At 38.2% G+C, this 27,459-nt stretch overlaps 1 long non-coding RNA gene across 1 annotated transcript in view; it reads left to right on the forward strand.

Annotated features, from left to right (window-relative positions):
- LOC118551401 (uncharacterized) overlaps window positions 1-26,273 on the forward strand; it is a 67,642-nt gene extending 41,369 nt beyond the window's left edge. The window contains exons 11-14 of the long non-coding RNA XR_013444806.1: window positions 1,005-1,154; window positions 1,867-1,991; window positions 17,782-18,005; window positions 21,922-26,273. This is a non-coding gene — a long non-coding RNA (uncharacterized LOC118551401). The remainder of the gene's footprint in view (window positions 1-1,004; window positions 1,155-1,866; window positions 1,992-17,781; window positions 18,006-21,921) is intronic.
- The last annotated feature ends 1,186 nt before the right edge of the window (window positions 26,274-27,459 follow it).

Below are 27,459 nucleotides of genomic sequence, written 5' to 3' on the forward strand. Positions count from 1 at the left end.
AGGTGTTGATTTTCCTCTTCTTTCTTAAACTCAGTTGGGAGATTAGAAGAAAAAATTTCTGGAATCATACAGTATGTCTGGCTCCTTCAAATCAACATAATATGTGTGTGTTTGTACGTGTGTGTGTGTGTGTGTGTGTGTGTGTATTTGTGATTTACATCATCATTGTCTGTAGTTGCAGATCATTCTCATTGGTGTGTAGTATTACATTGTAGATATTTTAATATATATATCTGTTATGGGGATTTGGGTATTTTCTAGTTTTTTACTTAATAATGTTGCTATGAATGTTCATACTTGTACCTACCTTTTGGATGGATACTTATTTTCCTTTCAGGCATTTCTGAGTCATAGTGTGTGTGTATGCTGAGCTCAGTACTGCCAAACACTTTTTCAAAGTGGTTGTTTCAGGCTATATTCCCAATCTCGCCATACTTGGTATCTTCCATCTTTTCCGTTTTTGTCATTTAGGTAAGCATGTGGTAGTATCTCATTGTGGTTTTAATCTTAATTCTCTGAAGTCTTCAGTGGCTTTTAATGTAAAGAAGGTCCCCTTCCTCTTCTTTTTTTTTTTTTAACCTTCCAATTATCTGCTTAAGAAATTGCATCTTTTGTTTTGTGGAGTTTTCATTCTAGATTGTGTTGATTGTATCCCTGTTGTGTTGTTTATGTATTTTTGTCCCTTCTACCCTATTTCCTTTGAATCGAGTAGATTTAGGGACTTGATCTAATTCATATTTTTGGCAACAGTACCTCAGATGTGGTATTATACTTCTCATAACATTACACCAAGAGACTCATTGTGTCTAATGGTCTCTCTTATGGCACTAAGATTGATCACTGAGTTCAGGTGTTATTAGCCTGATCTATCCATTACAAAATTTTTCATCTGCTTTTCACCTCATATTTTTTGCAGCCTTGAAGATCATTGCCTAGATCTGCATTTCATTAAATGTTGTAAAAGGGTGATGTTCTAATTCTATAATTTCTTCTGCATTTATTAGCTGGAATTCTTCTATAAGAGGAACTTCCCCTTCATCAACAATTACACTATGCTGAGGTACGGTTTGCACAGGAAGGGAAGGAGGAATGTTTAATTCCTTTGCAATATTTCCACCTTTCAAAATAATGAGTTTCCCTAGGATTCTTCAAAGGTGAGAAATGAGTTGGTTTTATTTGTGTTTTGCTTACCTTTTTTTTTTTAAGATGTATTTATTTATTTTAGAGAGAGAGCGGTGGGAGGGGCAGAAGGAGAGGGAGAGAGAGAATCTCAAGCAGACTCCGCATTGAGGACAGGGCCTGATGCAGGGCTCCATCCCAGGACCCTGAGATATGACCTGAGCTGAAATCAAGAGTCAGCTGCTTAACCAGCTGTTGCTTTCCTTTTAGAATGTCATCATGACTCATAGATGTTTGTATATTTGATGTATACTAACTAGTCCATTGTAGTCCTTATTTTACTTGGCATCAAATTGTTCTATCTGGCCTGTGGGAGACACTTCAGATTGGCTTCTGAGTCATTTTGACATGTTTTCTTGTAGGAGAGTTTGGTCCAGACACATCTGGTACAATTTCTGTGGAGCTAGAATCAGTCATTTCTCTAGAGGAGTCTGGACCCTTTTAGTGGGAAATGTGTTTAGAGTGTTTAATCTGGGTGCTAGAATCATGCATTGTTATTTGATTGGTCATTGTTTCTTGCCATTTTTACATGAAGTCAGTAAATATAATATTTTTAAGAGAATATACTTCATTAGCTTCCATCCTGGGCTGCTTCCCATTTCCATTTAGGTTTTTATCATTTTTTTAACTTTCCAGTTTTTAAAATATAAGCAAATATAACATGTATTTTTTTCTCCCACTTCATAGGTAAAACGTGGCATGTTCTACACAAGTAAAGTCCAATAGAAATTTCTGTGGAAATGAAAAAATATTCTGTGTCTACATTTTCCAGTAAAGTAGCCATTAGATACCTGTTGAACACCTGAAACCGGGTGAGTGTGAACGAGGTCAATTTTAATTTCATTTAAATTAAATTTAAATAGCCACGTGTGGCTGGTGCCTACTGTATTGGACAACAGTGTCTCTATACATTTTTCTGACCTTCCTTTTTTAAAAAAAAAATTTAATTTAAATTCAGTTTAATTAATACAGTGTATTATTAGTTTTAGAGGTGGAATTTAGTGATTCATCAGTTCCGTATAATACCCAGTGCTCATTACCTCAAGTGCCCTCCTTAATGCCTGTCACCCAGTTACGCCATCCTCCCAACCACCTCCCCTCCAGCAACCATCAGTTTGTTACCTATAGTTAAGAATCTCTTATGGTTTGCCTGCTTCTCTGTTTATATCTTAATTTATTTTTCCTTCCCTTCCCCTATGTACATCTGTTTTGTTTCTTAAATTCCACATAAGAGTAAAATTATATGATATTTGTCTTTCACTCACTGACTTATTTCACTTAGCATAATACCCTCTAGTTGCATTCAAGTCGTTGCAAATGGCAAGATTTCATTCTTTTTGATGGCTGAGTAATATTCTACTGTATATATATACCACTTCTTTATCCATTCATCAGTCCATAGACATCTGGCCTCTGTCCATTCTTAGCTATTGTGGACGTTGCTGCTATAAACACTGGGGTGCATGTACACCTTTGAATCACTACGTTGGTATCCTTTGGATAAATACCTAGTGGTGCAATTGCTGGGTCATGGGGTAATTCTATTAACTTTGTGAGGAACCTCCATACTGTTTTCACTCGAGTGGCTGCACCAGTTTGCATTCCCACCAACAGTGTAAGAGGGTCCCCTTTCTCCACATCCTTGCCAACATCTGTTATTTCCGGTGTTGTTAATTTTAGCCATTCTCACTGGTGTGATGTATCTCATTGTGGTTTTGATTTGTATTTCCATGATGCCAAGTCGTGTTGAGCATTTTTTCGTGTGTCTGTTGGCCATTTGTATGTCTTCTTTGGAGAAATGTCTGTTCGTGCTGTCTGCTCATTTCTTAACTGGATTTCTTGTTTTTTTGGGTGTTGAGTTTGATAAGTTCTTTATAGATTTTGGATACTAGCCCTTTATCTGATAAGACATTTGCAAATATCTTCTCCCATTCTGTAGGTTGCCTTTTAGTTTTGTCGACTGTTTCCTTTGCTGTGCAAAAGCTTTTTATCTTGGTGAAGTCCCAGTAGTTCATTTTTGCTTTTGTTTCCCTTGCCTTTGGAGACGTGTCTAGCAAGAAGTTGCAGTGGCCGAGGTCAGAGAGGTTGCTGCGGCCGAGGTCAGAGAGGTTGCTATCCTGTGTTCTCCTATAGGATTTTGGTGGATTCCTGTCTCACATCGAGGTCTTTCATCCATTTTGAGTTTATTTTTGTGTGTAAGAAAGTGGTCCAGTTTCATTCTTCTGCATGGCTGTCCAATTTTCCCAGCACCATTTGTTGAAGAGACTGTCTTTTTTCCTTTGGGTATTCTTTATTTTTTTTTTTTAAGATTTCATTTATTTACTAGAGAGAGAGTGAGCATGAGCAGGGGGAGGGGCAGAGGAAGAAGCAGGCTCTCCCTGAGCAGGGAGCCCAAAATGGGGCTCGATCCCAGGACCCTGGGATCATGACCTGAGCCAAAGGCAGACGCTTTAACTGACTGAGCCACCCAGGCACCTCTCCATTGGGTATTCCTTCCTGCTTTGTTGAAGATTAGTTGACCATAGAGTTTAGGGTCTATTTCTGGGTTCTCTATTCTGTTCCACTGATCTATGTGTCTGTTTTTGTGCCAGTACCATACTGTCTTGATGATTACAGCTTTGTAATACAGCTTGAAGTCTGGAATTGTGATGCCTCCAGCTTTGGTTTTGTTTTTCAACATTCCTTTGGCTGTTTGGGGTCTTTTCTGGTTCCATATAAATTTTAGGATTATTTGTTCCAGCTCTGTGAAAAATGTTGATGGTATGTTGATAGGGATTACACTGAATGTGTAGATTGCTTTGGGTAGCGTAGACATTTTTACAATATTTGTTCCGCTAATCCATGAGCATGGGATGTTTTTCTATTTCTTTGCATCTTCCTCAATTTCTTTCATAAGTGTTCTATACTTTTCAGAGTACAGATCCTTTACCTCTTGGGTCAGGTTTATTCCTAGGTATCTTATGGTTTTTGGTGCAATTGTAAATGGGATAGATTCCTTAATTTCTCTTTCTTCTGTCTCATTGTTAGTGTATAGAAATGCAACAGACATCTGTGCATTGAATTTATATCCTGCCAACTTGCTGAATTCCTGTATGATTTCTAGCAATTTTTTGGTGGAGTCTTTCAGGTTTTCTACATAGAGCATCATTTCATATGCAAAGAAAGGAAAGTTTGACTTCTTTGCCGATTTGGATGCCTTTTTGTTGTTGTTGTCGGATTGCTGAGGCTACGACGACTTCTAGTACTATGTTGAGCAACAGTGGGGAGAGTGGACATCCTGCCGTATTCCTGACCTTAGGGGAAAAGCTCTCAGTTTTTCCCCCATTGAGGATGATATTTACTGTGGGTCTTTTGTATATGGCTTTATGATATTGAGGTATGTTCCCTCTATCCCTACACTGTGAAGAGTTTTAATCAAGAAGGTATGCTGTACTTTGTCAGATGCTTTATTTTGCATTTATTGAGAGGATCATATGGTTTTTGTCCTTTCTCTTATTTATGTAGTGTATTGCATTGATTGATTTTCAAATGTTGAGCCAACCTTGCAGCCCAGGAATAAATCCCACTTGGTTGTGGTGAATAATCCTTTTAATGTACTGTGGGATCGTATTAGCTAGTATCTTGGTGAGAATTTTTGCATCCGTGTTCATCAGGGATATTGGTCTGTAATTCTCCTTTTTGGTGGGGTTTTTGTCTGGTTTTGGGATCATTAAGCCTGGCCTCATAGAATGAGTTTGGAAGTTTTCCTTCCAGTTCTATTTTTTGTTACAGCTTCAGAAGACTAGGTTTTAGTTCTTCTTTAAATGTTTGGTAGAATTCTGCTGGGAGGCCATCTGGTACTGGACTCCTGTTTGTTAGGAGATTTTTCATTACTGGTTCAATTTCTTTGCTGGTTATGGGTCTGTTCCAGTGTTCTATTTCTTCCTGTTTCAGTTTTGGTAGTTTATATGTTTCTAGGAATGCATCCATTTCTTCTAGATTGCCTAATTTTTTGGCATATAATTGCTCATAATATTCACTTATAATTGTTTGTATTTCGGCAGTGTTGGTTGTGATCTGTCCTCTTTCATTTATGATTTTATTTGGGTCCTTTCTCTTTTCTTTTTGATAAATCTGGCTAGGGGTTTATCAATCTTATTAATTCTTTCAAACAACCATCTCCTGGTTTCATTGATCTGTTCTACTGGGTTTTGTTTTGTTTTTTTGTTTTTGTTTATGTTTTCTGTATCATTGATTTTTTAAAAAAAATTTATTTGAGATAGAGTGAGAGAGGAAGTGAGAGAGCATGAACGGGGTAAGGGCAAAGGGAGAGAGAGAGGGAGAAGCAGACTCCCCACTGAGCAGGAAGCCTGATGCGGGGCTTGATCCCAGGACCCTGGGATCATGACCCAAGCTGAAAGCAGACTCCCAATTGACTGAGCCACCCAAGCGCCCCTCTATCATTGATTTCTGCTCTAATCTTTATTATTTCTCTTCTTCTGCTGGATTTAGGTGTTATTTGCTATTCTTTTTCCAGCTCCTTTACGTGTAGGTTTAGGTTGTGTATTTGAAACCTTTTTCTTTCTTGAGAAAAGCCTGTACTGCTATATACTTCCCTCTTAGGACTGCCTTTGCTGCATCCCAATGGTTCTGAACTGTCAAGTTTTCATTTTCATTTGTTTCCATGTATTTTTTAAATTCTTCTTTAATTTCCTGGTTGACCCATTCATTCTTTAGTAGGATGCTCATTAACCTCCATGTATTTGTGTTCCTTCCATACTTTTTCTTGTGATTGAGTTCATGTTAAAGCACTGTGGTCTGAAAGTATGCCTGGTATAATCTCAGTCTTTTGGTACTGGTGAAGACCTGATTTGTGACCCAGTATGTGATCTGTTCTGGAGAATGTTCCATATACACTCAAAAAGAATGTATATTCTGTTGCTTTAGGATGAAATGCTCTGGATATAACTGTGAAGTCCATCTAGTCCAGTGTGTCATCCAAAGCCTTTGTTTCCTTGTTGATCTTCTGCTTAGATGATCTGTCTATTGCTGTGAGTGGGGTGTTGCTGTTCCCTACTATTATTGTATTATTATCAATGAGTTTCTTTAAGTTTGTTATTAATTGATTCATATGTTTGGTTGCTCCCAAGTTGGGGGCATAAATATTTACAATTGTTAGATCTTGTTGTTGGATAGACCCTTTTATTATGATATGGTGTCCTTCTTCATCTCTTATTACAGTCTTTGATGTAACATCTAGTTTGTCTGTATAAGGATTGCTACTCCAGCTTTCTTTTGATGTCTATTAGCATGATAGTCTCCAACCCCTCACTTGCAGTCTGGAGGTGTCTTTGGCTCTAAAATGAGTCTCTTGGAGACAGCATATGGATGGGTCTTGTTTTTTTATCCAATCTGATACCCTGTGTCTTTTGATTGGAGCATTTAGTCCATTTACATTCAGAGTAATTATTGAAAGATGAATTTAGTGCCATTGTATTACCTGTAAAGTTGCTGTTCCTGTAGATTGTCTCTGTTCCTTTCTGGTCTTTGTTACTTTTGGGCTCTCTCTTCATTCAAAGGATCCCCTTTAATATTTCTTCCAGGGATGGATTAGTGCTCATGAATTCCTTTAGTCTTTGTTTGTCCTGGAAACTATCTCCTTCTATTCTGAATGACAGCCTTGCTGGATAGTATTCTTGGCTGCATATTTTTCCCATTAGCACATTGAATATATCATGCCAGTCCTTTCTGGCCTGCCAGGACTCTGTGGATAGGTCTCTGCCAGCCTTATGTTTCTACCTTTGTAGGTTAAGGACCTCTTGTCCTGAGCTGCCTTCTGGATTTTTTCATTGTCTCTGAAATTTGCAAGCTTCACTATTTTATGTTGAAGTGTTGACCTGTTTTTATTGATTCTGAGACGGGTTCTCTGTGCCTCCTGGACTTGAATGCCTGTTTCCTTCCCCAGATTAGGGAAGTTCTCAGCTATAATTTGTTCAAATCTCTCTCTCTTCATCTTCTGGGACCCCTGTTATCTGGATATTATTTCACTTTATGGTATCGCTGATTTCTTGCAGTCACCCTTGGTGATCCAGTAGTTGTTTTTCTCCTTTATTCTCAGCTTCCTTATTTACCATCATTTTGTCTTCTAGATCACTGACTCACTCTTCTGCCTCATATATCCTTGCTGTTAGAGCTTCCATTTTTGACTATATGTCAGTAATAGCATTTTTAATTTCAGCCTGATTAGATATTAGTTCTTTTGTTTCTATAGTAAGGGATTTTCTCATGTCGTCTGTGCTTTTCTTTTTTCTAGCCCAGCTAGTATCTTTTTTATTAAAAAAGATTTTATTTATTTATTTGACAGAGAGAGATAGCAAGAGCAGGAACACAAGAAGGGGGAGTGGGAGAGGGAGAAGCAGGCCTCCCGCTGAGCAGGGAGCCCGATGCGGGTCTCGATCCCAGGACCCTGGGATCATGACCTGAGCCAAAGGCAGACGCTTAATGACTGAGCCACCCAGGAGCCCCCCAGCTAGTATCTTTTTAATCGTTGTTTTGAATTTTTGAATTCTAGCTCTGGCATCTTAATTATATCCATATTGATTAAATCCCTGGCAGTGAGTACTTCCTCCTTTTCTTTCTTTTGGGGTGAGTTTCTCTATCTCGTCATTATGTCCAGAAAATAATAGAAGAAAGAGAGAGAAAAGACAAAAATATCAACAAGACCAGAAGAAAAGAAACAAAACTAACTAGAAGAGAACAGAAACAAAACAAAATAAGAAAAAATCAAACAAGAAGTAAATCAGAACAAAACAGTAAACTAGATCTTGGGTATATTTTGGTCTGTTTGTTAAGAGAAGCTAGATCTCAAAATAGAAAATAAAATAAAAAAATATATATATATATGTATCTATATATATATATATACACACACACACACACAAATAAAATAAAATATAATGAATGGAAACCAAAAATAAAAGAATATATATAATGTATATGTAAAAATAAAAATTAAAAAAGAATAAGAAATAGAATTGATAAAGTAAGTAAATAGGTAAAAAAAATAAAACTGAAAGACTAAATAATAATAATAAAACCTGTGGGGATTCGTAATGCCTGGCTAGATAAGATTTAATAAGCATATGCTTCCCTGGGTAAGACTAGTTGAAAAGCAAAGGAGTGTCCAGAAAACTGGGCCTCTTTTAAGGTTTCTGGGCTGAAAGCAGCTGGAGTCGCGGCTCAATGTACTCATCCAGGGAGTAAATGCTTAGGAGAAACATTTATCTTTGGTGGTCACGTACTCCCTGCCTGCATGTGCATCACGAGCACAGCTCATTCTAATCACACGATACTACCTATGTCACTGTCCTGATTATTAAAACTTCGCACTCCTTTTTGTTTCTCTTATTCCCTTGATGTATTGATAACATTCACAATAAAATTAGAGGCAGAGCTTGGTTCGGGACCTTTTACCACTAGAGCATCTGGTCCCCTCGCCCTCTCCTTTCTTCTGCTTAGGTGTCTGGAGTAATCTTTTCATTCACCGCCTCAGGGTTTGCTGGCCAAACCAGACAAAAACCATGAGTGTTATATACTGTTTTTCCCCAAGAGCTGAAATTTTGCAGTTCTCTATGATAAGTAAACTTGGTGCTAGCTGGTTGTCCCTGCTGGTGCCTGTGTGCTGATTCTCAGTGCCCTTGCCCTGGTGGAATTGCACCCCCCCTTGCCAGGGGGCCGGGCTCAGTGTAAGAGGCTCTGGATTGCAGTATGTGGTGCTGTTTTGCTCCCTGAAGGCTTTCAGCACTGATGGGGGTGCAAATGGTGATGCCCTGATCTCTAGCCCAGGAGCTGCAAGTTCGTGCCCCTGACTCTTCAGTGAGTCATCACAGAAAAGCAGTCCATCACTCTTGTCTCCCTGGTTTCCGTCTGAACTCTGTGTTCACCTGCCTGTGACTGAGCATTTTTATCAGGCACATGACTGAGTTTCAAGTCTCTAAACTTTACAACTTTACAACTCCTATGGCACGGTCCCACACTGTTCCTCCTGGGGGGAGGGGAGGGATCTCGCTGCACTTCTGCCTTTTGCTGGGCCCCTGCCTTGAGAGTGGTCACACGACCACGCATTGATTGGCAGTTTATGGCAACACCGAGCAGAAAGCTGTTGCCTAGACTAGCTGTTTTCAGCCGGCTTCCCCGCTCTGATGCCTGGGATCTCTGCCACACTCAGCAACCCCTTCCCCCCCCCCCCCCCCCGCTTCTTGTGACTCCAGGGATCCTGAGACCTTGCTTTCCCACCTGGTATTCTGCCCTGCTTCACCACCTGAGCACCTTTAAGCCAGGGACGTCCGGCACTGTAGCAGACCTAAAAGTTCTGATTTTGTGCTCTACCGCTTATTATACTTTGCGATAGCCTCCTTAAGAAGGCTCCCTCCCCTTGCAGTATCCTCCCACATATCGCCCTGGATTCATGTCTCCACACCTCCTACCTTGCAAAAAGTGGTCGCTTTTCTATTTGTAGAATTGCAGCATTTCTTTTCTCAGATCTCCGATTGATTTCACAGGTCTTCAAAATGATTTGGTAACTATCTAGCAAAATTCCAGGGACCAGGTGAACTTAGGGACCCCTACTCCTCTGCCATCTTAATGCTCTAAATGCAACTTGCTTTTTTCACTCAATGACATATCTTGGATATCATGCTATAGCCCTACAGAGAGGGAGTCTTCATTGCTTTATTTAAATAATTTTTTTGAGTTAAGTTAAAACACACATAAAATTTACCACCTTAACCATTTTTAAGTGTATAGTAGTGTTAACTATATGCATATTGTTGTGCAACAGATCTGTAGAACTTCCTCATCTTACAAAACTGAAACTCTGTTCCCATTGAACGCTTTCTGCTTTCCCCAACACCCTTCCAACTACCATTCTGTGTTCTGTTTCTACAAATTTGACTACTTAGACACTTCATATCTGTGGTATCATGTAGTATTTTTATCTTTTTGTGACTGGCTTATTTCACTTAGCATAATGTCTTTAAGGTTCATCAATGTTGTAGTAGCATATGACAGGATTTCCTTTTTTAAGGCTGAATAATATTCTATTGTATGGATACGTTACATTTTGTTTATCCATTCATCTGTGGATGAACATATAGTTTGCTTCTACCTCATGGTTATTGTGAATAGTGCTTCAGTGAACAAGAGTACAAATACTTCTTCAAAATCTTGTTTTCAGGGGTGCCTGGGTGGCTCAGTCGTTAAGCGTCTGCCTTCGGCTCAGGTCATGATCCCAGGGTCCTGGGATTGAGCCCCGCATTGGGCTCCCTGCTTAGCGGGAGGCCTGCTTCTCCCTCTCCCACTCCCCCTGCTTGTGTTCCCTCTCTCACTCTCTCTTTCTGTCAAAAAAAAAAAAAAAAAGATCTTATTTTCAGTTCTTTGGTATATATACCCAGAAGTAGAATTGCTGGATCATACATTAATTGTATTTTTTTTTAAAGATTTTATTTATTTATTTGACAGAGTGAGAGCACAAGCAGGGGGAGCAGCAGAGGGAGAGGGAGAAGCAGGCTGAGCCACCCAGGCACTCCTAATTGTATGTTTTAATTTTTGAGGAACCTCCATACTGCTTATGATAGGGGCTATACCATTTTATATTCACACAAGGGTTCTAATTTCTTTATATCTGTATCAATACTTTTTATTGCTGTTTTTTTTAATTGTGGTCATCCTAATGAGTGTGAAGTGATATCTCATTGTGGCTCTGATTTGCATTACCCTGATGATCAGTGATGTTGAACATCTTTTCATAGGCTCCTTGGCTATTTGTATATCTTCTTTGAAGAAATGTCTACTCAAGTCCTTTGGCCATTTTTTAAATCTAGTTATTTTTGTTGTTGTTGACTTATAAGAACTCTTTATATATTCTGTATATTAACTCATTATCAGATATATGATTTGAAAATATTTTCTCTCATTCAGTAGGTTGCCTTTTCAGTCTGTTATTTCCTTTGCTGCACAGAAGTTTTTAAAATTTTTTAAGATTTTATTTTTAAGTAATCTGTATACCCAGTGTGGGGCTTGAACTTACAACCTCGAGATCAAGAGTCATGCTCCACCAGTTGAGCCAGCCAGGTGTCCCAGAAGTTTTAAAATTTGATGTAGTCTCATTTGTCTATTTTTGCTTGTTGCCTGTACTTTCAGTGTCATGTCCAAGAAATCATTGCTAAATCCATTGTCATGAAGATATTCCCCTATAGTTTCTTCTAGGAGTTTTATGGTTTCAGGTCTTTAATACATTTTGAGTTAATTTTTCTATATGGTGTAAGGTAAGGGTCCAGCATTTTTTTTGCAGCTGTGTATCCAGTTTTCCCAGTATCATTTGTTGAATTAACTATGCTTTCCTCATTATGTCACCTTGACATCCTTGTCAAAGATCACTTAACAATATATGAAAGGGTTTACTTCTGGGCTCTCTAGTCTGTTTGGTCCATAGGCCTGCATTTATGCCAGTGCCATACTGTTTTTGAAAACTGTAACTTTGTAATATGTTTTAAAATCAGGAAGTGTGAGGCCTTCAGCTTTGTTTTTCGTTCTCAAGATAGGCTTTCCCAAGTTTTGGCTATTAGCGGGTCCTTTGAAGCTCCAAATGAGTTTTAGGATTATTTTTTCTATTTCTGCAAAGGATGGCATTGAGATTTTGGTAGTGATTGCGTTGATTCTGTAGATCACTTTGGGAAGTATGGACATTTTAACAATTTTAAATCTTCCTCTCCATGAACCCAAGATGTCTCTCCATTAATTTGTGTCTTTAGTTTCTTTCATCCATGTCCTGTGGTTTTCATTGTATAAGTCTTTCACCTCCTTGGTTAAATTTATTCCTAAGTATTTTATTCTTTTTTGATACCATCTAAAATGGAGTTGTTTTCTTAATTTCCTCTTCTAATTGTTTATTGTTAGTGTATAAAAATGCAAGTGACTTTTGTGTGTTGATTTTATATCCTGTAACTTGCTGAATTTGTTTATTCTAACAGGGTTTTTTGGTGAAATCTTTAGGATTTTCTACATGTTTATGTCATCTGTGAGCAGAGATAATTTTATTTTTCCTTTCCAATTTGGATGGCTTTTATTTCTTTTTTTGCCTAATTACTCAGGCTAGGACTTCTAATACTATGTTGAATGGTAGTAGTTGGCGTCCATGCCTTTTCCTGATACTGAAGGAAAAGCTTTCAATTTTTCAATGCTGAGTTTGATGTTAGCTGTATGCTTTTTATATACAGCCTTTATTATGTTGAGGTGATTTCTTTCTATTCCTAGTTTGTTGAGAGTTTATCATGAAAGGGTTTGGATTTTCTCATGTTTTTTTGTGCATCAATTGAGATGATCACATGAGGTTTTTTTTCCTTTATTCTATTAACGTGTGGTGTATTACACCGATTGATTATCATATGTTGAAACATCTTTGCATTCTGGGAATAAATCCCAGTTGGTCATGGTATATATATGTATTTTCCTCTCTGGTGTATATTCTTTTTAATGTGCTATTGAATTTTGTTTGTTAGTATTTTGTTGAGGACAAAACAACATTACATCAATGTTCATCAGAGATATTGTTCTATAGTTTTCTTGTGTCTGTGTTTTGTTTTGGTGTCAAGGTTATGCTGGACTCATGCAATGAGTTTGGAAATATTCTCTCCTCTTCAACTTTTTGGAAAAGTTTGAGGAGGATTGGTGTTAATTTTTCTTTAAATATTTGGTAGAATTATCCTGCAAAGCCATCTGGTCCTGGCTTTTTTTTTGTTGTTGTTGGGAGTTTTGTTTTTTTAAGATTTTATTTATTTACTTGACAGAGCGAGAGAGCAAGAGAGTGCACAAGCAGGAGGAGCGGCAGGCAGAGGGAGAGGGAGAAGCAGGCTCTCCACTGAGCAGAGAGCCGGATGTGGGACTCAATCCCAGGACCCTGAGATCATGACCTGAGCTGAAGGCAGATGCTTAACCGACTGAGCCACCCAGGCACCCCTGTTGGGAGTTTTTTGATTACTGATTCAATCTCCTTACTATTTATAGATCTGTTTAGATTTTTTATTTCTTCATGATTCAGTCTTGGTAGTTTGTATGTTTCTAGGAATTTACCCATTTCTTCTAGGTTATCCAATTTGTTGTTGTATAATTATTCATAGAAGTCTCTGTGATCAGGGTGCCTGTGTGGCTCAGTCAGTTAAGTGTCTGACTCTTGATTTCAGCTCAAATCATGATCTCAGGGTAGTGAGATCGAGTTCTGCGTCAGGCTCCGCGGAAGGCATGGAGCCTACTTAAGATTCTCTCTCTCCCTCTGCCCCTCCACCCCTGCTCATACTCTCTCTCTCTCAAAAAAAGTCTCTTGTGATCCTTTTTATTTCTGTGGCATAAGTTGTAATGTCTCTCATATCTGATTTTTATTTGAGTCTTCTCTCTCTTTTTCTTAGTTAATTTAGCTAAGGGTTTGTCAACTTTGCTGATTTTTTTCAAAACACCAACTCTTAGTTTCATTGATTTTTTAATACTGTTTTTCTATTTTCTATTTCAATGATCTCTGCTCTAATCTTTATTTCTTTCCTTCTGTTAACTTTGGGTTTAGTTTGTTCCTTTTTTTTCCATTCCCTGGAGGTGTAAAGGTGGGTCTTTGATTAGAGATCTTTTTTGAAGTAGACCTTTATTCCCATAAACCTCCCTCTTAGTATTTGCTTTTGATGCATCCCATTTTGTTTTCATTTTCATTTGTCTCAAGATATCTTCTAATTTCCTCTGATTTCTTCTTTGGCATATTGGCTGTTCAGGAGTGTATTGTTTAATTTCCACATAATGGGAATTTTCTAGTTTTCCTTTTGCTATTGATTCCTAGTTTCATTCCATTGTGATCAGGAAAGATATTTGGTATGATTTCAACCTTCTTAAACTTGTTAAAAATTTGTTTTGTGGCCTACTACATAATCTGTCTTGGAAAATGTTTCATATGTGCTTGAGAAGAATGTGTATCCTGCTGTTGTTGGTTGGAGTATTCTTAATATATCTGTTAGGTGCAATTAATCTATAGTGTTCAAATCCTCTTTCCTTATTGATCTTCTGTGTGGTTTTCCTATCCATTATTGAAAGTGGTCTATTGAAATCTCTTACTATTATTGTGCTTCTGTGTATTTCTTCCTCTAGTTTTGTCAACGTTTGCTTCATATATTTGAGTGCTGTGATGTTTGGTGGAAATATTTATGATTGTTATAACATCCTGTTGACCCTTTTATCTTTATATATCTCCCCTGACAATTTTGATTTAAGGTCTATTTTTTCTTATTTAACTGTGGTCATCCCTACTCCCTTTTGGTTACAATTAGCACAGAATATCTTTTTCTATCTTTTCACTTTCTGCCTATGTGTATCCTTATATCTAAAGACAGCATACAGTTGGGCTTATTTTTTTTTTTTTATCGGTTCAGGTGCTCTATATCTTTTGGGGAGTTTAGTCCATTTACATTTAAAATCATTACTGGGGCACCTGGCTGGCTCTGTTGGTAGAGAGTGCGACTCTTGAGCTCAGGGTTTAAGTTTGAGCCCCACATTGGGTGTAGAGATTACTTAAAAATAAAATCTTAAACAAATAATCACTGATAGGGAAGGACTTACTATTGCCACATTGTTAATTGTTTTCTGTGTGCATCTTACATTTATTCTGTTCCTCTTTTCCTCTCTCCCAGGCTTTCTTTGTGTTTTATTGACTTTTTTACTGTGATATGCTTTCTGTTGTCGTTTTGTGTATGTTCTATAGGTATTTTCTTTGTGTTTACTATGGAGATTATATAAAACACTTTGTAGTTATAACAGTCTATTTTAAACTGATAAAAACTTAATTTCAATTGCATATAACAACTCTACTCCTTTATGTCCCCCCCACTTTGTTATTGATGTCACAAATTACATCTTTTTATATTTTGTATCCATTAATGTAGTTTTATAATTATTTTTGTTCTTTTATCTTTTAAATATTATACTAGAATTAAAGGAGATCTATGCAATACCATTATCAATTCAACTCAATTCAATTAATGTGTTTTTCAGCCATAGAATTTTGGTTTGGTTCTTTTGTCTAGTTTCTATCTCTGTACTGGTATTCTCATTTTGATCATGTTTCTTTTTCTGATTTTATTTAGTTGTCTGTGTTCTCTTGTAACTCACTGAACTTCCTTCAGATGAGTATTTTGAATTTTTTTGTCAAATAATTCATAGCTATTTATGTATTTATGATTAGTTTCCAAGATTTATTTTGGAAATATGATGGGGTCATATTTCTCTGTATGCCTTGTTACTTTTTGATGAGATTTATACATTTGAAAAAGCAGCCTCCTTTCCCAGTCTTTATGGACTGGTTTTTTACAGAGGAAGATCTTTACAAGTCAGCCTGGCTAGAAATTGTGGGGAACCTCTCAAATCTTCTTTGGGGGTGCATTTTCTCTGGGCTTGTTCATGTAATTTCCCAATCAGAGTGACTTGTTGGGTTTTTTTTTTTTTTCTGAGCTCGGAATCTCTTGTTCCTTCTGGTCTGTGGTACTGCAGGTTCTCTGGTTTTTCATTAGGCTACAGAGCTCTCATTTGCTCTCATTGGCCCCTGTCAGCATTTTGGGTCAGATGACACAGAAATCAATCCCTTGGGAAGCCCCTAAAAAGCCAGAACCTTGGATGTACGTATCACTCTTCTCTTTTGCTCTTGAAGGAGAAACTGCAAATTGGGTATTTTCCCCCAGTTGCTCTGAGCTGTGCTGGCTTGGGTGAGGGGCTAATGTGGGAGAAATGCAGTGGCTTTTCTTACCTGTATTAATGTAGTTGTTCTTGGTTTTGTGATTTCTAGGGTATAACAACTTTTTAACTGGTTTCTGGGGTTCTCATAAAGGCCTTTTGGAGTGCATATTGTTACATTATTGTCTCTGTGGGGAAACAAGGTCTGGGCCTTTGTATTCTGTTACCTTTTGCCAGGAGGAATCCCCCATGCTTTTTATTTTTAATTTTAACTTTTTATGTAGTTTTAATTACAGTTAGTTAACATATAGTGTTACATTAGTTTCAGTTGTACAATATAGTGATTCAGCAATTTCATTTATCACCCAGTGCTCATCATGACAAGTGCCCTCCTTAATCCCCATCACCTATTTCATCCACCCACCCCATATACCCTCTGGTAACCATCAGTTTGTTCTCTATAGTTAAGAGTCTGTTTCTTGGTTTTTCTTTCTTTCTCTTTTTTCCTTTGCTCATTTGTTTTGTTTCTTCAATTCCATATATGAGTGAAATCGTATGGTATTTGTCTTCTTCTGACTATTTTGTTTAGCATAATACTCTCTAGCACTATCCATGTTATTGCGAATGGCAAGATTTCATTCTTGTTTTAAAAGATTTATTTATTTTAGAGAGAGAGCACAAATGGGAGAGGCAGAGGGAGAGAGAGAGAGAATCTGAACCAGACAAGCCCGACAAGAAGCTTGATCTCATGACGATGAGATCGCAACCTGAGCCAAAACCAAGAATCGGATGCTTAACTGACTGTGCCACCCTGGCACCCCAAGATTTCATTCTTTTTAATGGCTGAATAATATTGCATTATATATACATATATATACCACATCTTTCCCTCATGTTTTTTATACTTGCATTGTACTCTAGGATGTAGACGTACTATAGGTTATTCAACCAGTCCCCTATTGGTAGACATTTGTCTTGTTTCTTATCTTCTACTATTATGATTGTTTTGCTAGTAATGGCCTTGTACTTATGCTTTTTGGTCTTTTTGCATTGTATCTTTGGGATAGATTCTTAGAAGATAAATTGCTGGTTCCAAGAGCAAATATTCTAGTAATTTTACTAGATAGTATCAAATCCCCTTAATATGAATTGTAATATTTTACATGGTTTTAGCCTTTCTTTCTTCAAATACTTTTTATCCATGTACCTTTTCTCCTTTCTTTCTAAGATAACCATGTCACTAATTTCAGATTTTTGTATAGTCCCACAGGTCCCTGAGTTGTCGTTGTCTTTTTTTGTTTTTAATCTGTTTTCTCTCTGTTGCTCAAATTCGGTACTTTCTATTGTTCTGTTTTCAAGTCCATTGATTCTTTTCTTTTTCCTCTCCATTCAGTTGTTGAGTCCATCCACTGAGTTTTAAAATTTTCAGTTATTGTGTGTTTCAGGTCTAAAATATTGATATTATTCTTCTATCTATCTTCTATTTCTTTCCTGAGAATTTCTGTTCCTTAATTTATTTCAAGTATAATTATAATTACTCTTTGAAGCATTTTGAGAATGACTACTTTAAAATCCTTATCAGATAATTCCAACATCTGTGGCATCTTGTTGTTTTTATATGTTGACTGTCATTTCTCATTCAAGTTGAAATTTTCATGGTTTTTGAAGTAATGAGATATTTTTTATTTTCTTTATGTTATGTGTAGGATTTGGTACCATTTCTTGTAGGATGAGTTACTTGGGGATGATGGGAAAGAGGAAGCATATCATCTTCTCTTTACTTTTTACTTCGTCTTCTCATCAAATTTTTATTTGATCTTTACTTTCTGATTTTCTTTTTTATTGTCCATTTTGACATTGGAATAGCTGGCCCCATTGATCTCCAGAAAGGAAACAGTACAGAATAAGAGAGTATGAAGATGGGTCTGCAACACAACTGACTGGGAACAGGAGACCTGCATCCAAAATATCAGTTAAATTCTTGCCTACAGGACCATCGGTAGTCACTTCCTCTTTGCCGACCTCAGCCCTGACACAGAAAAAGATTATATGTCCCAATGGATAGGGACATGGGCTTTGTGGAATGTGATGTAAGCTTGGGCATGTTTAATTGCTGGTTTCATGATCTTCATAAAGCAAATTATGAGTCTTCATATCTAGGAAACCCACATGTGATGTATATACATTATATATGCATGCATAGAGAATATAATAGGAGGAAATGAACAAATGTGACAATATCTTTTTTTAGAGAGGGAGGAGGGGAGAGAGAGGGCGGGGGGAGGGACAGAGAGAATCTTTAGCAGACTCCATGTCCAGCATGGAGCCTGATGTTAGGCTCGATCTCATAACCCTGAGATCATGACCTGAGCCAAAATCAAGAGTCGGACACTTAACCCACTGAGTCACCCACGTGCCCCTGACAATATTTTTTATATTAATGGGTGGTTGGTTTGCTGACTAATTATGTATGTATCACTGGAATTAACCGTGCTTGCCAAAATTTTCAAATTAGTATGGATCATTGCTTACAGCATATATAAACTCATCGAACAGTGATTGTTATGGTATTTCCCACATACAAAAAGTTATAGAAATTATATAATGGAGTTCAGTATACTCATATTAAGAAATAAAACATTACATACCTCATTTGAATTCTTTTCTGATTGCATTAGTCTCCTTCTTACCTAGGGGTAACTACTAACAAAACATTGGATTTTTCATTCTTAATACATTTCTCTATAGTTTTATTACATATGTATATATTCTTTACAAAAAATATGGTATTGTTGCATATGTTTATCCATAGATGCTTGGCTGTCTCATAGAAAGTAAAAAGGAAGAAATATGAGAAAAACTAATCCACATTCACATTTCAACAGTGTGACCTGCCTTATAAGCCTCCTTGCTATATGTATTTATGTATTTTCTTTCCAAGCTTCTAAAAATCGACACACCCATTTTCTCAGATTATATGTTATAAGGAGCATGAATAGATTTCGGACATAATATTTTCAGTTACTTTTTTGTGTGTTATGTTCAAAGTCGTAGAGTTTGTTAGATGCCGGCTACTGTGAAACAGTACCTGAATGTATCCTAAATGCAAAGCATCTTCCTGTTTATCCAGGCCTAATTTTCTGGCTTTCATTCACACTGTTACTCATCTAGGCCTGTAGATCGGAATCTAATCTGGGCCACTCTGGTGAAAGAAGACAGTGATTGTAGGGAGTTTGTTTTCCTGTGTACAGACTAATGACCAAATCCCTAGGTTGGTTTAGGGATGCATTCCATTTTGAACTTGGGCTGATTTCTATTACAAGTGCTGGACACCTGTATATTTTCCTTTCCTTTTACTATTTAATGCTTCCCTAACTGGGAGGTTAAACACATGGGCCTGCTTTCCACTCAGGGGGCTTTATTTGGGAGATAAGAGAAGCATGTTGTGAAAATAAAAGTAGAAACATTGTCTGTGTGTAGAATGAAAGGCTTATATGAGCAACATGCTTGCTTTTCCCCTAGGCATCTGTAATTTTCCCGAAGACACCCTATTGGAACTGTCATGTGGTAGATTACTAAATTAGTTCTAAGACTATCCTATTACCTAATTCCCTTGGCTTAGTGATATTACCCATTCTGATCCTGGACCACTTTCTTATGGGAAGGGCTAAGGATATATATTTCTTTTACTTCCAAAATCAAGACATTTTTTTTAAAAAGATTTATTTATTTATTTTAGAGAGAGAGAGAGAGCGTGAATGGGGGACAGGGCAGAGGGATAAGGAAGGAGAGAGAGAGAGAGAGAGAGAGAGAGAGAGAGAGAGAAGCAGACTCCTTGCTGAGCATGGAGCCTGACCTGGGGCTTGATTTCATGACCCTGAGATCATGACCTGAGCCGAAATAAAGAGTTGGATGTTTAACCGACTGAGCCACCCAGGTGCCTGTCAAGACATTTTTGTTGTAGATAAAAATGCAAAATGCAGGAGATGAAAAGATTGTTAAGAACCCTTAAAAGTCTACTCATGAGTAACCACTGTTATCATTTGAATATATGTTTTTTCAGAAATTTTATGGTATGTCACTGTATATTTAATAACAGAAATGAAAGAATATCCTACTTAACAGTTTTGTAAACTGCTTTTTTACAACAAATATATTATGAAGATCAATCCATGCCAATTGGTGTACATCCATATAGTAATAAAAATGTCAGTAGAATCTCTACTGCGTTCTGATATGATAATAATGATAAGAAAGGTTAATATTTCTGACTGCCTCAGTGCCCCATACTGGTGTCAGTGCTAAGCTTTCACTTATTTCATCCTCACCACAACCTATGAAGTAGAGCTACTGTTGCTGGACTTTGAAATCAGGGAACCGAGGCACAGCGAGGACAGGGCTAGTAAATCATTAGAACACGGGCTTGTGGCTCCTGAGGCACTTCATCTAACCAGTGAACGGTACTGCCTCTCATATGATAAGACTGTCAACCTTACTTTTAATCAGGGCGAAGACAAATGAAACAAATTAGGGTACCATGTTTTTCCCCAGGTAACTAAGCAGAGATCTAAAGTATTGATCATAATTACCGTAGTTTGGAATTTGGGGAACTATGTCCTGTTTTACTGTAGAAGGGGCTCCCCCAGTATCTTCTTTCCCTTCCTGTGCCTTGGGGATGTCCTGTGCCTTGGGGATGTCCCTGTTCTTAAGCTGATGGCTTTCCTGTAGGTGGGCTGAGAATGCTTAAATTTTACTGCTGTTTCATTGTTTTGTGTAATTGCAAGAGTATTTATTGCGAGGTAAAAATTAGATAATGTAAAAAATACTAACAATTAACATAAAAAGGGAATAATTTTACCCTCAAACATAACCACCAGAAGAAAAGCCCTGCTAAGGTTTTCATCTGCATTATATCCTTTCAGAAATTCTCTTGTGCTGGTACTTACACATTTATGCACATATGCATGTATTCATGTACAAAAGGTCTCATCCTACATTTAGTTTTGTGACCTGCTCATCTTTTTTTTTTTTTTAGACTTTATTTGACAGAGAGAGGGAGAGAGCACGAGAGAGAGAGAGAGAGAGAGAGCGCATGAGTCAGAGGGAGAGGGCAGAGGAGCCCAATGCGGGCCTCGATCCCAGGACCCTGGGATCATGACCTGAGCTGAAGGCAGACGCTTAACTGACTGAGCCACCCAGGCGCCCCGACCTGCTCATCTTCTAACTACGTACCTCTGAGGTCATTGATTGTGAATAAACATTAGTGTATATCATAGGGATAGTAGAGATACTAATGGCCAATAAAGATAGAGACAAAGACATTAAAATGACTAAAAGGTATTATGTAACAAGTACTTGATATGTATTGAGTCACTTATGCTCACAGAACTATTAAGAGTTAGATATGTTGTTAATCCCCATTTTACAGATGAAAAGCTGAGGTACAGAGAGAATAAGGATTTGGCCCAGGCCTGCACAGTTAGGGAGTAGTACAGCTTGGGTTTGTACAGTACCTCATGGTCTAGAGCCTGGAAACTCAGATTTGTGAAGTGACAGAAGCAGTTTGCACAAGCATGAGTGTTTTAGGTGGTCATTAAAAGTAATATTCATATATTTATAGTTTTATACAAAATTAGTGGACCTAGTGACAAAAAGTGGCTTGTAACCTTGGTGAGACCATGTTCACTGCAATCGTGGGGACAGAGCCGTAGTGCAGTGGAAGGAAGAGTTAGAGGGAAGTAAAGAATGTTAACAAGAAATGGAGGAAACTCTTTCTGGAACTTTGATGAGGAGACCAAGGAGGGATTTTTTAAAATCTACAATTCCTTGAAATTCGAGCAAGTTTAAAAGTTAATGGGAAGGAGCTATCTCATCTCAGATTTAACCCTTGAGTTTGCTCATATACTCATAAGCTCAATATATATATTTATTAGTTATTAGTGAATGGAGGAATGGATAATTGTATGTCAAAGAAATGCTAATAATTCTTGAATTTTTGTCTCCTAGGAAAGCAGTAAATGGGTGATATCTTAGTATGGTGTGGCTGAATATTGCACTGGTGACTTCAAGATGGGTCCAGAATTTTTCCATAAATGTATCAGGATATGGAGCCGTCCAGGAGCAGCAGTTCGGCAAACACCACAGCTTGCTGCCCTGGTGCCATCGCCCCCTGAGCTCACCAGGTGAATCAAAGACAAGCCTGTTTTCCCAGTGTGGGGAGCTGCATTAGGTTCTGCTCACAAGCACGATGGTGAGCAGCTGTTAGGAGCTTCAGAAACATCCGGGGAAGTAGAGCACCTTCTGTCGCCAAACCTTTGACCTCAGGCCATGTCAGAGAGGTATTTGCTCCTCTCCTCTACATGTCTGTAACCTCATTAGGGGAAACAATGAGAAACAACTTTTCATGAAGCCTGCCTTAGCCCTGAGGCTCAGCCAATGCCTACTGCCAGATCACAACATTTAAAGGGCCGAGAAATCCCCCTACATACTGTATCCTCTGGGCAGGTTTTCTCACCCCTTGGGACTGCTCTGTGACAAAGGAATCTGGTATCATGAGTCTCAATTCACAGATGACCAAGCTCAGGCTGACAGAGCCTAAGTCGTCACTCCAGATCAGTGGCAGGGTGGGAATGACGTTCCATTCATTGCCCTCCCTAAAGGACATGCAGCAGCCTCCCTCTAGAAGATGGGCTTTCAGGGCTGGAGAAATGGTTGGTCACAATTTCCTGCTATTGTGAACCCCGGGGAACCCAAGCAGCAACCCCTTTGGGTAATAAAGATGATGGAGGAGTTGAAATCCCATGCCTCGTGCCCACAGATCTGGGTGTCAGGCTACATGCATTGGCTAATCCTTGAAGTGCTGAATCAGGCTGGGTCAGAAGCATAGGTGGGACAGGTGATCTAGAGGAAAGGAAAGTGATATGTACGGAACTGCATTAAGCAAATACATGTTATATTTCATTTCCTTTAATCCTAACAGCTATTCAAGTTACTTATCATTATGACCATTATTCAGATCAGGGTACTGACTTTGGGGAGTCTAATTAGTCAGAGAGATAACTTTGTTATGTCTTGATCAGCAGCTCACTCTGGAATTAAAATGTTTTTCCATTTTGCCTTGAACCCCATAGGGAAGTATAAATGGTTTGTTAACTTTACTCACATAGTTTTTCTGTACTGGTGGACATTTAGATTGCTTATATTTTTCTTTTCTATTTCATGTAATGCTGTAGCAAATAATCTCTTGCCTGCTTCCTTTTGCACATATGAAAAAATTTCTCTGCATTACATGCTTAGTGGTCTTCCCTGGAACTTGATTTCAGTAGTTCAAACTCCCTCAAAAAGTGTCTGAGTGTTCTCATTTCTTATTTTTTTTTAAAAGATTTATTTAAGAGAGAGAGCACATGTAGGGGGTAGGGGCACAGGGAGAGGGAGAGGGAATCTCAAACAGACCTGCATGGAGCCCAGGGCAGGGCTCAATCTCATGACCCTGAGATCACAACCTGAGCTGAAACCAAGAGTCAGAGGCTTAACCAACTATGCCGCCCAGGTGCCCCAAGTGTTCTCATTTCTTACCCACCTCTATACTTGTTCTTAATAATTAAATTGGTCTCTGTGTTTCCATTTCCTTGACTCCTGAAATTGAATCTCCCTCTAACACACACACACACACACACACACACACACACACACACACACACACACAGAGCCAGTTTTCAAATTTTTGTTTGTGAATTTTAAATTTTTATTAATTTTTCTCTATATATTTTCACTTTTATTTTTTATTTATTATTGAAATATAATTGACACACAATTTTATATTAGTTTCAGGTATACAACATATTGATTCCACAATTCTATACATTACTCAGTGGTCACCACATTAAATGTGATTACCATCTGTCACCATACAATGTTATTACAATATTATTGATTATATTCACTATACTGTACTTTTCATCTCTGTGACTTTTATATTTTATTTTTTTATGTTTTTTCCTCCAAATTTTTATTTAAGTTCCAATTAGTTAACATGCACTGTAATATTAGTTTCAGGTGTAGAATTTAGTGATTCATCACTTACATACAACACCCAGTGCTCATCACAAGTGCACTCCTTAATCCCCATCACCTATTTAACTCATCCCCCCATCCAGTAACCATGTTTGCTCTCTATAGTTAAAAGTCTGTTTCTTGGTTTGCCTCTCTTCCCCCCATGTTCATTTGTTTTGTTTCTTAAGTTCCACATATGAGTGAAATCATATGGTATTTGTCTTTCTCTGACTTATTTCGCTTCGCAAAATAGCCTTTAGCTCCATCCACATTATTATAAATGGCAAGATTTTATTCTTTTTGATGGCTGAGTAATAGTCCATTGTATATATATATACTACACCTTCTTTATCCATTCATCAGTCAATGGACATTTGGGCTCTCTCCATAGTTTGGCTAGTGTTGATAATGCTGGTATAAACATCAGGGTGCATGTGTCCCTTCCAATCTGTATTTTTGTATCCTTTGGGTAAATACCTACTAGTACAATTGCTGGATTGTAGTGTAGTTCTATTTTTAACTTTGTGAGGAACCTCCATACTGTTTTCCAGACTGGCTGCACCAGTTTGCATTCCCACCAACAGTATAAGAGGGTTCCCCTTTCTCCGCATCCTCACCAACATCTGTTGTTTCCTGTGTTGTTAATTTTAGCCATTCTGACTGGGATGAGGTGATAACATCATTGTAGTTTTGATTTGTATTTCCCTGATGATGAGTGATGTTGAGCATCTTTTCGTGTGTCTTTTGGCCATTTGTATGTTTTCTTTGGAGAAATGCCTGTTCGTGTCTTCTGCCCATTTTTTAAAACTGGATTCTTTGTTTTTTGGGTGTTGAGTATTACAAGTTCTTTATATATTTTGGATACTAGCCCTTTATCAGATATGCCATTTGCAAATATCTTCTCCCATTCCATAGGCTGCCTTTTAGTTTTGTTAGTTGTTTCCTTCACTGTGCAGAAGCTTTTTATCTTGATGAAGTCCCAGTAGTTTATTTTTGCTTTTGCTTCCCTTGCTTTTAGAGACATATCTTGCAAGAAGTTGCTATGGCCAGTGTCAAAGAGGTTACTGCCTGTGTTCTCCTCTAAGATTTTAATGATTTCCTGTCTCACCTTTAGGTTATTTTATAACTGGAAGTTTTATAACTGTGAATGGGGAGATGGGCAAAATAGATGAAGGGGATTAAGAGGTACAGATTTTTTTTCTGTATTTAATATATTTCAGATGGTAGGTAATAAAAGGATATTTAGATGATTTCATTTGTATTCTTTAAATTATTAGTGATTTAGAACATATTTTCTTCTGATTATTGACCATTTGCATTGCTTCATCTGTGAACTATTTATACATTTTGTCTATTTTGCTATTTTGTTATAGGAACTCTACATGCATTAAGGGTAATACTCTACTGATTCATGGATTTCTGATTTCAATAAATTTTTATTGGATGAATACTATTTGCCAGAAATTCTAGTGAAAATCCATGTCCCACATCCCTCATTTGAGATCTGAATGCTTATATTTACTGGAAATGTCCACTTGGAGAAAGTATTAGTGCCCATCCATATATGCACAGCTTGTCAAGGAGAGCATCTACAGACAATTCAGAAATACTTACCTCTAAGCTTTGCATGGCCACAAAGTAAAAAGGATGCATTGTGGGGGCGCCTGGGTGGTTCAGTGGGTTAAGCGTCTGCCTTTGGCTCAGGTCATGATCCCGGGGTCCTGGGCTCAAGCCCTGCATCGGGCTCCCTGCTCAGCGGGGAGTCTGCTTCTCCCTCTCCCACTCCCCCTGCTTGTGTTCCCTCTCTCGTTATGTCTCTCTGTGTCAAATAAATAAAATCTTTTTATTTTTTTAATTTTTTAAAAATTTTATTATGTTAATCACAATATATTACATCATTAGTTTTTGATGTAGTGTTCCATGATTCATTGTTTGCGTATAATACCCAGTGCTCCATTCAGTACGTGCCCTCTTTAATACCCATCACCAGGCTAACCCATCCCCCCACCCCCCCTCCCCTCCCCTCTAGAACTCTCAGTTTGTTTCTCAGAGTCCATAGTCTCTCATGGTTCGTCTCCCCCTCCGATTTCCCCCCCTTCATTTTTCCCTTCCTGCTATTAAAAATAAAAGAAAAAAAGATGCATTTTGTTATATGAGGAGAATATACCACCTCAGGATTAGAATTTCTGTGCTCCCTGCTCAGCAGGAAGCCTCCTTCTCCCTCTCCCACTCCCCCTGCTTGTGTTCCCTCTCTTGCTGTGTCTCTCTCTGTCAAATAAATAAAATCTTAAAGAAAAAAGAAAAAAAGGATGCATTGTGTTATATGAGGAGAATACCACCTCAGGATTAGAATTTCTGTGATCTTTACACATATGGCAAGATTTTTAGAAATTACATAATATTTCTGAGTTTGCCTTTTCTCATGTATAAAATGGAAAGCCTTTATAGCTGATATGAGATCATTGTTGAGGAGCAAAAGAGCAAAATCAAAACCATCACCCCATTTCACTTTATTTCATACACTTTCCCATCCCACCTTTCTTGTTTTTTTAGAGATGGAAGCGGGGGGAGGGACAAAGGGAGAGGGGGAGAGAGAGAGAATCTTTTTTTTTTTTTTTTTTAGAGATTTTATTTACTTATTTGACAGAGAGAGAGACACAGCGAGAGAGGGAACACGACTAGGCGCTGAGAGCAAGAATCTTAAACAGACTCCACACCCAGTGCAGAGCACAATGCAGGGCTGGATCTCACAACCCTGAGATCATGACCTGAGCAGAAATCAAGAATTGGATGCTTAATGGACTGAGCCACCCAGGCGCCCCTCCCATCCCACTTATCATCTGTGTTAGTTTCTCAAGAATAGTATATACAACGTAACTCTGAAAGAAGAGGCTCTGCAAAAGGACCCTGTAATAGAACACTGGGAACTCTTTGGGTAAGTCATTTCCCCTCTGCTGGCTGGCTGTTTTTTGGATGAAACCTTTCAGATGGGAATAGAGGTAAATGGAATTCCATTTAGGAAAGCACTTTTGGGGCACCTGGGTGGCTCAGTCCGTTAAGCGTCTGCCTTGAGCTCAGGTCACGATCCCAGGGTCCTGGGATCGAGTCCCACATCGGGCTCCTGGCTCAGCGGGGAGCCTGCTTCTCCCTCTGCCTGCTGCTCCCCCCTCTGCCTGCTGCTCCCCCTGCTTGTACTCTGTCTCTCTATGTCAAATAAATAAAAAAAATTTTTTAAAAAAAATTTGAGACCTTAGTTGGGAAGGAAGGAGCAGTGATTTCCGGGTAATCACTTTCCGGTCTTCACTGCAGCTATTATCATACTCTGTATTGGATGAACTCAGTTAAGTTCTCATAGTGTTTTATAATTGAATGACCATTTGTGCACGGTCATAGAGTGGTTGGAACTTAAAACTCTCACAAAAAGCAGGACTCCTGCCCTCAGGAAACCATGGAGGACTCAGTGGTCCTGAATGCAAGCTACCATTTTGTCTC

This window comes from Halichoerus grypus, chromosome X, assembly GCF_964656455.1.
Source record: "Halichoerus grypus chromosome X, mHalGry1.hap1.1, whole genome shotgun sequence".
Lineage (NCBI taxonomy): Eukaryota > Metazoa > Chordata > Mammalia > Carnivora > Phocidae > Halichoerus > Halichoerus grypus.